Genomic DNA, 17,494 nt, shown 5'->3' with positions numbered 1-17,494 from the left:
ATAACACACTTCATCCAAACCATAACTTAATATCTTTAAATCACCTCATAACTCCTGCACTGTGATTATTCCCGAACCTAGCTTTAAACCTTGCAATTATATTCAAGATAAATGGTTTTTACTTTTCACTCGTTTTAAAATTCAAGTCACATTAAAGGTACTCATTAAATTAAAAAAAATTAGTGCAGTGAAGTGTCATCGACAAAATTTTCTTCGACTCTACCATTCTCAATGTCTATAGCAACCTATAAGATATTAACGTCTATCATGTTTCTTTGATCATTTTCATTTGAACTAATTTACTCATTAGTATATGTGAGCACATCCTTTTCCTATCTCTATGGTCATAACACTACATCGTTTAACTATGCATCAAACATTTAAACTTCCTCAACATGTGTATACTATTATTAGTTAGCCTACTAACCTCTTTTCATGGAACTGTAACTCCACAATCACAGTACAAATCATGATAAATCTAAATATGTTCTAAGTTATAATACATCATGTAGCATGAAATGCACAATAAATCATAATATAATATAGCAATTTCATTTATTATCTATCCTAATATAATATAGGAAGACCATTTAGTATCTTACCCAAGACATAATTGACAGTAATCAGATGCTTAATGATGATGACGAGACATTGTAAGTTATCTATAAAATTTATAAGCCTAGAGCTTTGATACCAACTATAATGATCCTATTTTTCTTTTAAATTAAGATCACTACAAAGTGCATGTCATGATTGCTACGTACGAAAAACTATATAAAAAAAAATTCATATAAGAAAATTTATGAGGACTTAAAAATTCATAAACCTTGCAAAAATGGTAAAAACAAAATTGGAATAAAGGAAAAGCATCCTCGTTCAAAGATGAAAAATACTAATAAACTACCTTAATAATGGGACTTTAACATAAATGCGAAAAACTATCTACCTTACTTTATTCTATGGCTTCCTCAAATGCCATCCTCCATACATGAAACCCTTGTCATTATGTAGAAAAAAAAAAGAAGATAAATATAGGATAAGTATTTAAACATACTTAATAAGTGATCGTACTGTTGATGTCGAGAAATGCAATCACATGCAGCATATTTATGATTAGTTGGATTTAGTTTTCATAATTGTTCCTCGAGACTCTATTTTTCATGTAAGGTTGGATGCATTATATTTTTCTACACATGGTTGACACATGCACACATGAATCTACTAGGCAAGCTCGTATACATACCACTAAGCTTGACTATGGGATAAAATATAGTCATACTGCCAAAAACCAACTAAAAAAAAGAGAGCATATAATATCGTAATGTATGTTTTTATACCTAACATCCTGAAGAAGTAATTCACTCTCATGTAACATACATGCATAAGGTCCTGCCTTAAGAATCATGGTTCAATGAGATTATGTAATGGATTGAAAAAAAAATCTTAGAACAATCAATACTCGCCGAAAATCTCACAATTTTCAGTGACGGCCACGAACTACTTGCACGACCCAGCTCCCTTACTCTTCTTTTAGAACCGCCCTCAAGCCCACTCTACCTTGTCAATAGCTTTGTGCTATCTGAGAGCATGAGACACTGAGAGAAGGTGACGGTAGATGAACGATTCTCCATTGGACTGAAACAACTGGTATGATTAAGGAACTTTACGTTAGCACGATATGAAGGACATGACACCAAAGTAGAAACAGAAATAACTCATAACACACCACGATAAGTAGAACGACGTCTTTCTGTCATGGTTTCAACGTAGTCTCATCGTCAAGGAGAACTATTTATTTTCAAATAAATGGTGACGTCATGCTTCTCTATTTCATGTTACACGAACGCCCCATCGCCTTGGGTGTGAAGGAGAAGTGGACAGAGACTTAAGGCTGCGGGATTTGGATGGAGGGACGATGGAAGGGAAGTGTCGAAAGTGTGTGGAAAGAGAGAAATGAAATCGAGATTTTTGAAGAAATCAGGCGAGGAAGAAGAGATCCATCGGATTCGGATCCAAGTCGGATACCCACCTCCAGCAGCCCACGGTCCAGTGAGAAACCGAAATCCAAACAACCCTCAGCCCATGTGCACCCACCGCGCCCGCGCTATTAAAACGTGCATCCACTGACAAACGACACGCACTCTAGCCCCTACACGTGCGTGATGTGTGTCAACTTTATCGGCTCACCGGGCTCGTTCGGCTTGGCTAGGTTCCAGCTACGGCTTGGCTCCATGATTCAAATTCGAATCAGATCTTATATTTGGACATCATTCCCTATGTTTTGGACCCTCCTTGAGTTGATTTTGATCTAAGGCAAGTCGTTTTTCCTAGTTTTAAGTTAAATTAAGTTAGGAGTTCGACTATTACTAAGGCTATTGAGCGAATATTCAAATAGGTGAAGCCTCAACAAAAGCGAGAATAAATTCGAAGGACAAAACCAAGCTAAATTTGAAGGAGAACTTCGGCTAAGGTCAACCAAGTAAGTGGTCCTACTATCAGTTCAATTGAAAGACTTGTTTTACGTATAATGACACGTGTCTAGCGTCTCTTGCACGTGTCATGTATGTTGATATGATATTATGATGTGTTATGATGATACTATGATGTTATGATGATGAGATTTGCTATGATATTATGATGTGTTATGATGATGATATGATGTTATGGTTATGTGATGTATTGTGATGCTATGATAGTTATGATGATGATGCATTGTGACATGATGACATGAGATGTATGATGATAATATGACAGAGTATGATGATATCTCATGTTACGATGATGTACATGTATAAAATGTCGTGTTGCATTTTGATAATAAGGAGTTTTCTGATACAAACCCCTAAATAATGTTATGAATGATGAATGTATGAAAGTTTATGCATGCATATTACCTAGAGTAATATGTGAAGGATGTCTGGGGTTGTGTCGCATGAATGATTTAAGATGAAAAGCATAGGGACTTCATGCATATTGTATGAACATTTACATCAGGATACTATCCCTTTCATGATGAGTGCAAACGCATACACTACGATGATGAACATCTCTTGCATGATATTTGAGAGTTTGTTGTACCTTCGAATGTCTGACTTCTGTCAACTAGTTCGACCATGCAAATCCAGAGGGTGTGTAAACACGCCTGGTGAACTCATGCTTGCATGTGTGGGGTGTGTGTAAGGAAGTAATACACATCCAATTTATCCGAACTGGAGGCCACCTCTATGATGGTTTTAAATCATAGATCGTTAATCATGATTGCATATGTTTGCATTCACTGACCCCATCACTGGAGCTACTTACTAAGTATTTCTTAAAATACTTAAATCATGTGCTACTTCTATATTTCAAGTAAATGCAAGACACCCATATACGGTTGACGATGACATCAGAGTTAAATACCATGGAACTTGAATAGGATAGTTGCATTTAATTTTGACGATGACATTATTTTACGAAGTCGCCTAATGAATCTTGTCTCCATAAGAAGCTACATCATGCATGTAGACTTTAGGTTAATAGAAAATTAGGGTCGTTACATAATACTTAATTACTTATAATGACATAAATTTCCTATAAGACGTGCATATATATTCCTGATATTTTATTCATATTTATTACACATGGTACGTTATGGTGTCTCATAGAGCACAATATGATCCTATTAATATAGAACACATGACTCAATAAACAGAAGTACATACATCACAACAATTATTAGAATACAAATAATAACGGGTAAATATGGCACATATTACATGTTATTCATGTCATTTATGTTCATAAGTTTGGTTTGGTTGAATGTTCCTAAATTAAGCTCACATAATCCACAACATTCTTTTATGATTTAGACGTATTGCATACTTGATCTACTCAAGTTTCCTAGAATTAATATGATTTCTGACCGTGTTCTGTATGCATTCAAATGCGGATTTATTTATTTATTTATTTTTGAAGAAAAAAGAGTGCACAACATAGGAATGTTCCGGTTAAGTATGCTTAAATTTAAAGTTTACAATGAGCACTACTAACAGGCTCTTACTAATCAAACTCCAGTTGTCTCAAAACCGGTAAATGTAGTGTAAATTTAATTTATTATTGTATTTCACCCCTACTCAGATACCACAAGAAAACTCCAGCTCATACTTTTTAAAAGAAATTGGTAGCCCGTAAACTATATATTGTCTACACACTAATTATAGAGTTATAATTACATTATACCTTTTCGGAAATGAATATTAAATTTACTAAATGGCCATCACATGATGACTACTGCACTACATAACTTTATACCCATACCCCACTTAATAACTAGTTGAGTCAAATTAATTTGATGGTGGTTTAAAAAACTATTTCAGCTATTATCTATAAATTTCAATGTTGCTTCTTAAAAACTAATGTAATTCATTTATTTTTGTTTTAATTACCTATTCTCTTAATATTTAGGTCAGGACAATAAAAAATCATGATATTTAGAATTAAAATTAAAATTAAAAGTTTACAAAAAAAAAAAAAAAAAAACATTAAACCGTTTTAACTTTCAACAACTAATTAAGGGACATGTTCATTAAAATTCCGAGTAATTTATTATTCAAACCTAAAAAGAACTCTGGTGGGAAATTGAATGGAAGTTTCCAAAGTGGTAATGTAGTTGTGATAGTATTCAACCATATTATTACTATCCCACTTAGCGTGGCTAGTGGAGTGATTTCCATGACCTAATTTCTCTGTCATATTTTTAATCGTAATATTTTTATAGGCATAAGCAGTCGAAAATCCTATTTTAAAATATTTAGTGAAAAAATGACATATTTCAAGATATCCTATTGTATTTATCATTGACTACGATCTCTATCATTTATTTACAACGTGAGATTTATGCGAGGTTTCTTGGCGATTCTTGGACAATTCTTCCTTCTAGAATTTGTTTGCATGAGACAATATCAAGGTGAGACTCCTGAGATTTTTTTTTTTTTTTTTTAAATAGTAAGTGGGAGAAGAAAATATATCAATGTATACTACGGTCTTCATCATTGGGAACGAGTTCGTGGGACGAAAGTAAGCTAATTTGGAGTTAGATAGAACTTCAGCTAAGTCCATCAAAATAAGTGGTTTTACTATTAGCGTGATTAGAAGTTTGTTTTATGTATGATGATATGTGTCTGGTGTCTTTTTACCTGTCATATGTTTGATATGTGTGATGTGTTTATAATATATTTGATAATACAATACATGGAAAGATACATATGGTAAGAAGATATTTGCCTATAATAAAATATTAAATATGATATATATGGTAAATTATAATTTAGTACTAAATATCCTTAACAATAATACATGTTATGATATGATACGTGAGATGATATGGTATGTTGCATGGCATGATATAACACGATGTATGATATGAATGATACATAATAAAATATTTTGACACGATACACAACCCTGAGATATGCTTTAAAGGCTATGCTATAAAATGATATGATATGGAGAAAGAAATTGGAAGAGGTTCTTGCACGATTTAATTAATGTGAAAAATATTGAGACCTTATATATTATTGTATGTCAGATGCATCGAGATATTATCCTCTTATGATGAGTATGAATGTATAAATGATGAAAAGAAAAAATGATCGTCATGTTTAACATGATGCTACATGGGTTGCAAGTTAACATGATGCATAAAGTAGCAAACATGACGTGTGTCCCAGTGTCATGTTTAACATGATGCTACATGGGTTGCAAGTTAACATGATGCATAGAGTAGCAAACATGATGCGTGTCCCAGTGTCATGTTTAACATGATGCATAGAGTGTGGTGTACAAATAAGTGTGGTCTACAAATCAATATGTTTCCAGTAGATCTTGTAGCTCAGGATCATGAGTAATCAGAAGCTTACCTGTTTGCATTCAGAGATTTTTTTAGCCAAAAGAGCTAACTCTAAATGTCCTGGAAACAAGAGATGTGATTTAAGCCACCTAGATGTCCCTAAAAATCTAGTAGATCTCCATGACATTTAAGAATGATAATGGTAGCCTTTGAGGCCGATAGTAACTAGTATGGTATTAATGAGCTTCCATTTCTCTTTCCACTCCGATACGGTACCATCGAGGTAGATGTGAGGCTGGTTAGATTTGTGTTACTCATTGGCTTGATTGATTACTCTGCATGGTGTATCTTTTCTGTGCTTGGACGTTGATCACGCTAGTAGTTAGTGGTTATCTTGGATGGAGGGTTCGTCCAACGGGAGGACGTTAATCATGCGGGTAACTAGTGGAGCTAGCATGTATCGGGGGGTAATGTCCTCACCCTTGGTCGACTTCATGGCTTGTGGGATGAGTTCACCAGCTAACCCCTCATGGATGACGAGCAAGCTAGCACTCACCATGTTGTCCCCCACCTGGTACAAGGTTACGTGGGGTAGCGCCTCACCTTAAATACTGGCTACCGTTGCGTAGGCTAAGCTAGCTAACCAAGATTGCGCACAATAATAGTAATACACCTAGAGTCTAGAGTAAAGCATGTGGTCTTATGCCAAGTCAAAGATGCAGTGAGAGTCTACGAGTAGGTTGCTTACTAGGTATATTTATATACTCACCCATTTTTCTTTCTTTTTTCATGTGTTTGAAGGTTGTGAGTTGAGGTGGGAAAGCGTTTGAAGTGCGGTCACAGAGGGGGTCTCTGTAGATAATAAATTTGAACCCCTTCTTATAATTGGATTTTATTTTAAATTTAATGATGGCCTTGCTTCTTGTCTTTATTTTGATTCAAATTTTATCACATCAATTTTTTATTTTATTTAAACGGCCTAGAACCCTTAAAAACCTAGTTGACCTCCATGACATCCAAGAATGACAAAAGTTCATTTGGATTACCCTACATAGCACATCCATCCTATTAAGGGACGTAGGATTACGCGGGTAGCCTCAGTAGCTGACAAGCATAGGGGGTCGCTCCTGCAATCTTAGGTGGCTAGATGGTCTTATGGGTAGGGTTCACCAGCTAGCCTCCCATGAATAATGAGAGCAGACAAGCACAAACCATAATGTCCCCACTTGATAGCACCTCGACTCAAGAGAAAAGGTCTTATAAGGGTTCACCAGTTAGGATGTTATTCCATTTTTTATCAAATAGACTCGAAAGGTCAAATTCATATACTGTCTACCAATCGAGCTAGTTGTCGAAAGAGGGTTTGAAACTATGACAATGAGCTGAGAAAGTGCGAGAAAATAGGGCAGACATGGAGGAAATAGAAGCTAACCACAGTCAAAATTGACAAGGTGAACAAGCAGTCAATTAATAGTTTTTCATGTTCTATAACCTTTCAAAATCTAATTTTCTAAGACTTTTTCACCAATTTTCTTCTCTGGACTCATTTTAGGACCCACTTGGGACATTCGAGAGAATTCGAATTTCCAAAAACGGTAAAACTAAGCACCCAAACATCCCAAACTCAGTAAATACTCATTTTAGACTATTCTATATAAGTTTATATGTAGGATCGATTTGGAATAGCGTGAATAGAGAGCTTATGACTGAATTATGGACGCTTTAATCTATTAAATACATTGCACTTAAAGTTGCATCTAAAGCCTCATGACCTACTATTAACTTTTGCTAACATGAATTTCTCTACCTAGGCTATATATGTGAACCAAGGGCCATACCTTAGACCCCTAAGGATGCTTAGGTAGGAGATGACACTATTCCAAAACTCCAAACCTAGTAGGACCATAAATGTGCATTAGGGTGTGATTAATACATACAAGTTGCTCGGGGTAACTCCCCTCAATTCTCAAGTAGTTTAGTACAACTAGGGGCGCTCAAGACCCTTAATGATATTATAGATTTGAAAGATTTTCTTATCCGCTCATGAGGGGCGAAAAGGCTATGTTACCACAAACAAATCTAGATGTCTGATTTTAGAGCATGAATACAAGTTATACCAAAGTCGACCCGTGTCTTAGCACTAGTGTTGAGTAGACCAACAACTTACCATACAAGAACAATTAGTGGGCTCGCCAGCTCACTCCTAATCATGAACTCATTTACAAGGAGGGATAGAGGTATCTATGATGATGATAGATATAAGGGTCACTTCTCGCAAGTTGTATGGCCATGTGGGGACTAATAGTCAAGACAGCAGCTTCTATTAGTGAACCTATAATAGGAATATAGATCCGCAGGCATCCATAGTGGCCACCTAGGAGCTAGAGTAGCAAGTCGTGCCTTAAAGTACAATGCACCATATAAAGACCTTACTTGGGTACGACTAAGGGATCCCCAACTATCCCTTCATCGAGAACTCATCTACAAGGGTGAAGAATCACATGAGGGTAGTAGCTTGGCAAGCACGAGGATCGCCCCCCTCTCTCAGTTGAGACGCATTATTTGGTCTATTAGTGAGTCACCCTAATAGTTGACCAATATCGTGCGATATTTCTCATAATGTCCTAACTGCTTAATAGTTGAGAGAAGTTAGTGTCACACCTCACAAATACTTGACATTGGGGTGAGTGACATAGGCAGGAGGGTTAAACTAAGTAAGTAGCATGAAATTGGACAACTAAGCGTAGGAAATGGAATATTTAATGATTTGGCTCAATGGCATGTTTTTGGACTTCTATTATACTGAATTTAATGTTGTGACTTTAACATGATATGTTGAATATACTTTGCTAGATATGCAAGAAGGTTGGAAAACCTGATTAGGCCCTAATTTATGTATCATCTCAAACCGATGTGGGATCTCACAATCCACCCCTTTTGGAGGCCAAGTGTCCTCGTTAGCACGCTACTCAGTGTCTAGCTCTGATACCATTTGCAACAACCCAAGGCCATTACTAGTAGATATTGTCCGTTTTGGCCCGTTACGCATCGTCATCAGTCTCACAGTTTTAAAACACATCTACTAGCAATTCGTTTCCACACCCCTATAAGAAATGCTTCATTCCCCTTAGCACATGCGTGCACCCACTGTCGCCTCGATCATGCTGCCCCGCATGTGTTAAATGCAATTTGTGCACATTGCATGTCTGGTGCGATCATACCAGCACTAATGCACCGAATCCTATCAAAACTCCGCAGTGAAGCGTGCTTAAGCGAGAGTAGTACTAATTTGGGTGACCACTTGGGAAGTACTCGTGTTGCACCCTTTTTTTTTTTATTTCTTTTACTCGTTATTTCAATTTCTCCCCATTCTTTTTTTTCCTTTCTTTACAAATGGCAATCGCCCCCGCTTGCACGCTCACGCCCATCACGTTTCTTCTCCCCGCCGGCCATTTCGAGCACGTGCGTGCACCCACTATCGCCATGCTCGTGCCGCCCCGCAAGCGTTAAATGCAATTTGTGCGCATTGCATGTCGGGTGCGATCATACCAACACTAATGCATTGGATCCCATCAGAACTCTGCAGTTAAGCGCGCTTGGGTTAGGGTAGTACTAAGTTGGGTGACCACTTTGGGAAGTTCTCAATGGCAAACGCCCCCACTCGCATGCTCACGCCCATCGCATTTCTTCTCCCCGATGTGTTTGCGTCGGCCCCACCGGCCGTTTCGAGCACGTGCGTGCACTCACCGCCACATTCGTTAAATGTAAGTTGTGTGCATTGCATGTTGGGTGTGATCATACCAGCACTAATGCACCGGATCCCATCAAAACTTTGCAGTTAGGCGTGCTTGGGCGAGAGTAGTACTAAGTTGGGTGACCACTTGGGATGTCCTCGTGTTGCACCCCTTTTTTATTTCTTTTGCACGTTCTTTCAATTTCCCCCCATTCTTTCCTTCCTTTCTTTGCAAATGGCAACCTCCCCCGTCCCGCATGCGTTAAATGCAATTTGTGCACACAGCATGTCAGGTGCGATCATATTAGCACTAATGTATCGGATCCCATCAGAACTCCGCAGTTAAGTGTGCTTGGGCGAGAGTAGTACTAATAAGTTGGGTGACCACTTGAGAAGTCCTCGTGTTCCACCCCTTTTTTATTTCTTTTGCACGTTCTTTCAATTTCCCCCCATTCTTTCCTTCCTTTCTTTGCAAATGGCAACCTCCCCCGCCCGCGCCTATCGCGTTTCTTCTCCCCGACGTGTCCGCGCGGGCCGTTTCGAGCACGTGCGTGCACCCACCGTCGCCTTGATCATGCCGCCCCGTGTCACGGTCCTGCATTCTTGACCGTGCGGCGTCGTGATCTATACACGCTCACGACCAGCCTTAAGGGGAATTAAGCCCCATTATATTTTTCGCCCCGACTTTGTGGTTTCGTCGGACCTTAGGCGAGGTTTGTCTTCGCCAATCGAACATCGCTTGTGCGGAATCCAAGCTTGTTCAACCACACACGCCGCCTGTGCGTGTATATTCAATCATCTGTGACACATCCGACTTGCCTCTACGCTAGGCCAACTCGTTCGGCTCGACCTTGCCTCTGCTCGGGCCAAGATCTCTCAATACAACGTCGCATCTCATCTTGCCATCTCGATCCCCATCGACAGGGTCCATATGTCTTAACGCCATCCCGAGTCTCGGGATGTCGTCGCTCATCATAACTCGTTCGGTCATGCCATCGAGAATGGGCCCGCGTGTCGTTCATCTCATCGGGACTTCCCGAACATCCATCCATCCGGGTTCTATCAAGGCATAGGCCCTCCCGTGCCCATGCCGAGTCATTTACGGATACCGTACCGGATAGCGGGTGTATGTAGCAACCTCCAACACGCGGGCTAGGGCACAATACCGGCACACCCGTGCCATCCGGTACTGTCCTTCAAAAACCCATTTCAAAGGAAGTCGCCCCGAGACACTCGTCTCGGCACGCTCGCCCACACTGTGACACACGTATGTGCCACAGGGTAGCTCACTTAGGCCATAGGGCCCAGGGGTGGTGGAGAGCTAACACCATGGTACCCCCTATAGTACATTTTGAGCCATTTTCATTCTACCAGGAGTAGACATGATTTTCGTGAGGTGTCATACGGTGTCGTGCATTGTCCGTCCAATGTCCGATTGACACCAAACTTGGCGAGCATTCATATTTCATATGGACGGACTTAACTCCCGAACCGCATGACCAAATTCCTTCCGAAACCTCGACTTTTGAGGTTAAGGCCCGGGGCCCTACCCGGCCCTTCAACAAGCCTATCTTGTCCTCCATGTCTCTGCTGATGTCTCTGCTGATGTCTCTGTTATGCTTGTGTCTCAATATGTCTTCAATACCCACTTTGCGTGGTGGTGTGTTGGATGATGCATCGTCCTCCTCAATCGCATCATGGCATTCTTCTACGTTGGCCCGCATATGGCCGGATGGGCGTCTATTGAGGGACGCCCCTTTGCTTGTCATGGCGTGAGGGTCACAACCTACTCTCTTCATAGTAAGGTTGTGACATTCTCCCCCACTTAACTTAGTCATCGTCCTCGATGACTTACTCAGGTCACAATTATATTGCGGATTGTGACATTCTCCCCTACTTAATTTAGTCATCGTCCTCGATGACTTTCTCAGGCGCGTTCGCCCCACCTATTACGAAATTCTCCCCTACTCAATCTCGGCATCGTCCTGATGACGATCCGACTCTTTGTCTGTTGGCGACTTGACTCGCTGGATTTGGTTGTGCTTCAGAAAAATCTTCTATTGTTGAGCACCTGACGATCTTTTGTCATAATGCTCTCCCTGCTGACGTCTTATGCCAACTTGGGACAAGTTCGAGTGGATGCTTCTAACTTCTCTTTTGTCAGGTGGCACCACGTTCTGATTCTTGACTTGGTCAGTTGTTGGGTGAACTTGTCCTCACTTAGGCTTGTTCCTTTATCTACGGCTATCCCCCTTCGGACCTATTTCTGTTGTTCGCCCATCTTGGACTCGGCCACTGAGACTCGCAACGTAGACGTGACTCTTCAGCGTTTGCCATAGTTGTGGGTGAGGCTGACTCTCTTTGCAGACACTCACCAGACAAGTATGGACTTCAGAGGGCACTCTTGCCCTATTTTGGCCAACTTGGCCCCAGTGTGTGTATCCTCTTCAGATCACATAAACTAGTGCACCCTTCGGGGTGGGGCTCACAAGCCCAGCCGCAACACTCTTTAGTCGCGACCACTTCTCCTGTGAACTAGTGCACCCCTCGGGGTGGGGCTCGCAAGCCCAGCCGCAACACTCTTTGGTTGCGACCACTTCTCCTGTGAATTAATTCACCCCTTGGGGTGGGGCTCGCATGCCCGGCCGCAACACTCTTTGGTTGCGACCACTTCTCCTATTGAGCAAAGTCAACTCTTTGACAGTCTCTTCAGTTGTTGGCGCTAACTTTCGGCCAATTCTTTGTATTTTGTCACATCGTGTGACTACTGTTGTGCGGGAACTTCCAACTTGTTGCTCACTTCTCAAGCGGATACTGGTCTTGACATCTGTTGGTGTTGTCATCCACCCTAGGCACAAGGTGGTGACTCAAGGAATACACGTGTGCTCATATGTCCGAGCACCTTTACGGGGTGAGAGACTTATTGATGTTGCTCTCCCCCGCTCGAATTTTGCTGCCACTTTGCAACAAGGTTGTCCCCCCATAAGGACTTACATTGTATACGGTTTTTGCACTCGGCCGACGCTTGTCTTCTTTGACTCTCGGCTTCTCTGCTTGCAACCACTGACACTATTCCTCTACTGTGAATGGTTCTTTGGAAGGCACCGTCATGGTGCTTTCTGTTTCAGCTGCCTTGTCTTACTTCGGAACTGCAAGCTCTTGTCAGGTGAGCTTGGTTTTTTGCTTGACAGGTAGATCTTCCCATATTGAGGTGTCGACACACGACACTAATGAATTTCGAGTAGTCTTGGCTTCAACCCCCAACTGATTATAATTCTGACCGGCAACTGTCGTACCCACTTCGGCACTCTTGACACACTTGCAAGGTCTTCGATCAACTCTTGGGTTTGTTTCTCTTGACTGTCTTGCCCGACTAGACACACAAAGTGTGGCTCTGATACCAACTATCACGGTCCTGCATTCTTGACCGTGCGGCGTTGTGATCTATACACGCTCACGACCAGCCTTAAGGGGAATTAAGCCCCATTATATTTTTCGCCCCGACTTTGTGGTTTCGTCGGACCTTAGGCGAGGTTTGTCTTCGCCAATCGAACATCGCTTGTGCGGAATCCAAGCTTGTTCAACCACACACGCCGCCTGTGCGTGTATATTCAATCATCTGCGACACATCCGACTTGCCTCTACGCTAGGCCAACTCGTTCGGCTCGACCTTGCCTCTGCTCGGGCCAAGATCTCTCAATACAACGTCGCATCTCATCTTGCCATCTCGATCCCCATCGACAGGGTCCATATGTCTTGACGCCATCCCGAGTCTCGGGATGTCGTCGCTCATCATAACTCGTTCGGTCATGCCATCGAGAATGGGCCCGCGTGTCGTTCATCTCATCGGGACTTCCCGAACATCCATCCATCCGGGTTCTATCGAGGCATAGGCCCTCCCGTGCCCATGCCGAGTCATTTACGGATACCGTACCAGATAGCGGGTGTATGTAGCAACCTCCAACACGCGGGCTAGGGCGCAATACCGGCACACCCGTGCCATCCGGTACTGTCCTTCAAAAACCCATTTCAAAGGAAGTCGCCCCGAGACACTCGTCTCGGCACGCTCGCCCACACTGTGACACACGTATGTGCCACAGGGTAGCTCACTTAGGCCACAAGGCCCAGGGGTGGTGGAGAGCTAACACCATGGTACCCCCTATAGTACATTTTGAGCCATTTTCATTCTACCAGGAGTAGACATGATTTTCGTGAGGTGTCATACGGTGTCGTGCATTGTCCGTCCAATGTCCGATTGACACCAAACTTGGCGAGCATTCATATTTCATATGGACGGACTTAACTCCTGAACCGCATGACCAAATTCCTTCTGAAACCTCGACTTTTGAGGTTAAGGCCTGGGGCCCTACCCGGCCCTTCAACAAGCCTATCTTGTCCTTCATGTCTCTGCTGATGTCTCTGTTATGCTTGTGTCTCAATATGTCTTCAATACCCACTTTGCGTGGTGGTGTGTTGGATGATGCATCGTCCTCCTCAATCGCATCATGGCATTCTTCTACGTTGGCCCGCATATGGCCGGATGGGCGTCTATTGAGGGACGCCCCTTTGCTTGTCATGGCGTGAGGGTCACAACCTACTCTCTTCATAGTAAGGTTGTGACACCCCGCATGCGTTAAATGCAATTTGTGCGCACGACATGTCGGGTGCGATCATACCAATACTAATGCACCGGATCCCATCAGAACTCTGCAGCTAAGCGTGCTTGGGCGAGAGTAGTACTAAGTTGGGTGACCACTTGGGAAGTCCTAGTGTTGCACCCCCCACTCGCACGCTCACGCCCATTGTGTTTCTTCTCCCCTAACGTGTTTGTGCGGGCCCCACCGGCTATTTCGAGCACGTGCGTGCACTCACCGCCGCCTCGATCATGCCGCCCCGCATGCGTTAAATGCAATTTGTGCGCATTGCATGTTGGGTGCGATCATACCAGCACTAATGCACTGGATCCAATCAGAACTCCACAGTTATGCATATTTGGGTGAGAGTGGTGCACTCCTTTTTTATTTCTTTTACTCATAATTTCAATTTCTCCCCGTTCTTTTCTTCCTTTCTTTACAAATGGCAACCGTTCTCGCTCGCACGCTCATGCTCATCGCATTTCTTCTTCCCGACGTGTCCGCACGGGCCCCGCCACCACAAACAATTGATCTTCTTCTTCTTGATCAACCTCTCGTGCATCTACTTCTTTCACCTGATCTTTGACTTTGCAAATCACAGCTTCATATCCAAGTTGATTGCATTTGGAGCAGAAGGTGTTAGGTCTTCTCCAACACTTGTATGGTGGATGACCTTTCTTCTCATAATGATGGCAAGGTGGATAGGATTTTTGGAACCTCCTTTTGTCTTCTGATAATTGGCAGATGAATCTCCATTCGTCGATTGGTTTTTAAAAAATTTCTTGTTTATATACTTATTGTTGTCTTGATGCTTAATAGGTAAGGTACCTTCAATCACCCCTTCTTGCCTCATAGACCTCCTTTGCTCTTGTACTTTAAATCATTCAAGAGCTCTATAAGAGAAATCTTTGATAGGTCTTTGGTGTTCTCCAGAGAATGGTGGCTTCAAACTTCCCTAGAACAGTGACTAGTAGCTTTTCAATGATCCTCGAATCATTTAACACAGAACCAAGCAATCTCACCTTGTTGATAATGCAGAGAAGTCTATCAGAGTACTCTTTCATGGACTTTAACTTCTTCACCTTCTGCAACTCGAAATCTCTATCAAATTCGAGACTTTTATTCCACGAATCCTCTCATCTCCTTCATATTCAGCCTTGAGGTAATTCCAGATTTCCTTTGCTATTTTGAGGGACATTATTCATATGAAGATTATTTGAGATACCGCTGCAAATAGGCAAGTTTTTGCCTTTGATTTCCTTGTCTTCTTATCCTTCTGTGCTTTGATTTGTGCTACACAGTAGGATTGGCTGGAAGTGAAGGGACCTCATAATCCTCTTCTATTGTTTCCCAAAGATCCAAAGCCTCCAGATAAGTCTCCATACGAACTGGCCACATTTAATAATTGTCTCCATCGTAGATTGGTGATGCAACAGTTGAGAAACTGGATTCTCCTCCCATTTTGATCTCATAGATCCCTTAAGAAGACGACTCTGATACCAATTTGTTAGTGTAAGAGTGAGTGATTGAATGGTTGATGAGAAGGTTGTATTAGGAAGTGCAAGAAGTCCCTATATATATATAGAATACATACAGATATTTAGAAAATCTACCTAAAAATCTACACAAAATCTGATAACAAACTAGTATACAAATCAAAAACTAAATAAAATCAAAACTAAATAAAATCAAAACTAAACTCCTAACTACAAGGAGATTTAATCAAATAATAACGGACACCAATCTAAACAAACATGTGATCTTTAACCGAAACCACTACTAAGAAAAGCAGAGGCACTTTTCCTACGTAATAAAGAAAAATAGTCCACATGTAAATTCATCATTTAGTCTAAATTCAGCAAGGCATGTTGTTATATAAAATTTTTGATACATGTTAAAAGTTCTCTGATTTCTCCATTATGCACATTATTCTCTTAAGGAAAATAAAAGGTCTCCGACCTTCGGTTGGATGTAGCCCCCCAATTAGGAGAGCCCTCTAACCAATTAGGCACATCCTCCACAAAGATAACATTTTCATGTGAAGCTCCAGGGGCATTTTGCAGATGAATATCTCCTCTATGTGTTGTACTCAAGAATTCGCCAGACCAATTAGAAGTGATACATTCTAACTGAGTTTTGTTTATATCTTCTTCGATGTTATTTTTCCATTCATCCTGTTGAAAGCCATATGCTTGCCAATGATTTGGCTCAACTCCCATACCTAGTTCTTCATTCAGTTCCTCGTGAGAAGTAGATTCCAGCGGATCCTACATTTTCAAGATCATTGTCTTGAAAACTTCTAGAATGATCTGATAATACTCCAATATCATCATTTTTCTCACGAGTATCAATTTGCTGAATGGAAGATTCGACATCCAGTATGCTAGTATGATCCTCGGCATCAATTTGAGGAACTTCACGGTATAAAAAATTTGCAGTAGTTTCTTGTAAAATTCTTCTCATACGTTGTCTTGAATCTTCTCTCATCTCCATCGAGTTGATATCAGCTGTTTGGCTAGCTAAACCATTCTCTGCAACCTGTTCTTGTGTACTTTCTACCGCATCAAGAGATGCTTCCCTACCTTCGGTAGTAATTCCTTCTAAATAATATTTGACTTCAGCAATAATTCATTTTAAATAATATCTAACCTCAGTTAGACCAATGCTATAAGAGTCTGCGTTATGACTTTCCACGTTAATTGGCCTAGAACGTCCAGGAAGATCATCTAGGACCTCAAAACTCCTTATATGATTCAGGTCAGTTAGAGAATCACCATCATCACTGTTATATGTGGTGTCAGAATGTCGGCTACTTGCTTGATCTTGAACAGAATTATCCAATCTGGAGAAGAATCCTTCCCTAAGTCAAAGAAAGTCAAAATATCATTGCTATCATCAAAAGGATAGGCCAGCATTACATAATGGACAAGCAGGTCAAGTTGCCAGTGAACTTGAGTGAAAAACAGTTGCCAGTGAACTTGAGTGAAAAACAATTGGCAAAAATTCAAGGTTGACACGGAAGGAAACAATACACGACTCTCATTCTGAATCAAGGGAATTAGGGAATTTTTCTTCCTCAAACTTTTTGTAGTACACAAATCCTGACCTTTTACACTTTCACAAACTCCAAAGTAGCTTACTATCGTTCAAATTTACAACATTTGGAAGCTCCCAATCAAAGAAGGTTAGTCTTCCAAGCAAGTAGCAAGTTTTGGACCTAAGACTCCTGGTTAAAGTTAATGACCCTTAACCACAATGTCTAGTGATCAAATTTGTGTTTTCTTGACTATAGCTGGT

General features: G+C 41.1%; 2 non-coding genes and 3 pseudogenes across 2 annotated transcripts; all 5 read left to right on the top strand.

The window, feature by feature from the left end:
* Positions 1 to 9,037: 9,037 nt before the first annotated feature.
* Positions 9,038 to 9,156, top strand: LOC111436496 (annotated as a pseudogene).
* Positions 9,157 to 9,365: 209 nt separating this feature from the next.
* On the top strand, positions 9,366 to 9,486 carry LOC111436502 (annotated as a pseudogene).
* Positions 9,487 to 9,617: 131 nt separating this feature from the next.
* On the top strand, positions 9,618 to 9,736 carry LOC111436483. The gene has a single exon (XR_002709256.1). It is a non-coding gene; the product is annotated as a 5S ribosomal RNA (ribosomal RNA).
* Positions 9,737 to 9,854: 118 nt separating this feature from the next.
* LOC111436494 lies at positions 9,855 to 9,976 on the top strand (annotated as a pseudogene).
* Positions 9,977 to 14,225: 4,249 nt separating this feature from the next.
* LOC111436505 lies at positions 14,226 to 14,344 on the top strand. Its single transcript, XR_002709260.1, has one exon. It is a non-coding gene; the product is annotated as a 5S ribosomal RNA (ribosomal RNA).
* Positions 14,345 to 17,494: the final 3,150 nt, after the last annotated feature.

Source organism: Cucurbita moschata, unplaced genomic scaffold, assembly GCF_002738365.1.
Source record: "Cucurbita moschata cultivar Rifu unplaced genomic scaffold, Cmos_1.0 Cmo_Scf00054, whole genome shotgun sequence".
NCBI classification, from domain to species: domain Eukaryota; kingdom Viridiplantae; phylum Streptophyta; class Magnoliopsida; order Cucurbitales; family Cucurbitaceae; genus Cucurbita; species Cucurbita moschata.
The sequence above is the reverse complement of the archived record's forward strand: the minus strand, read 5'-3'. Positions and strand labels throughout refer to the sequence as shown.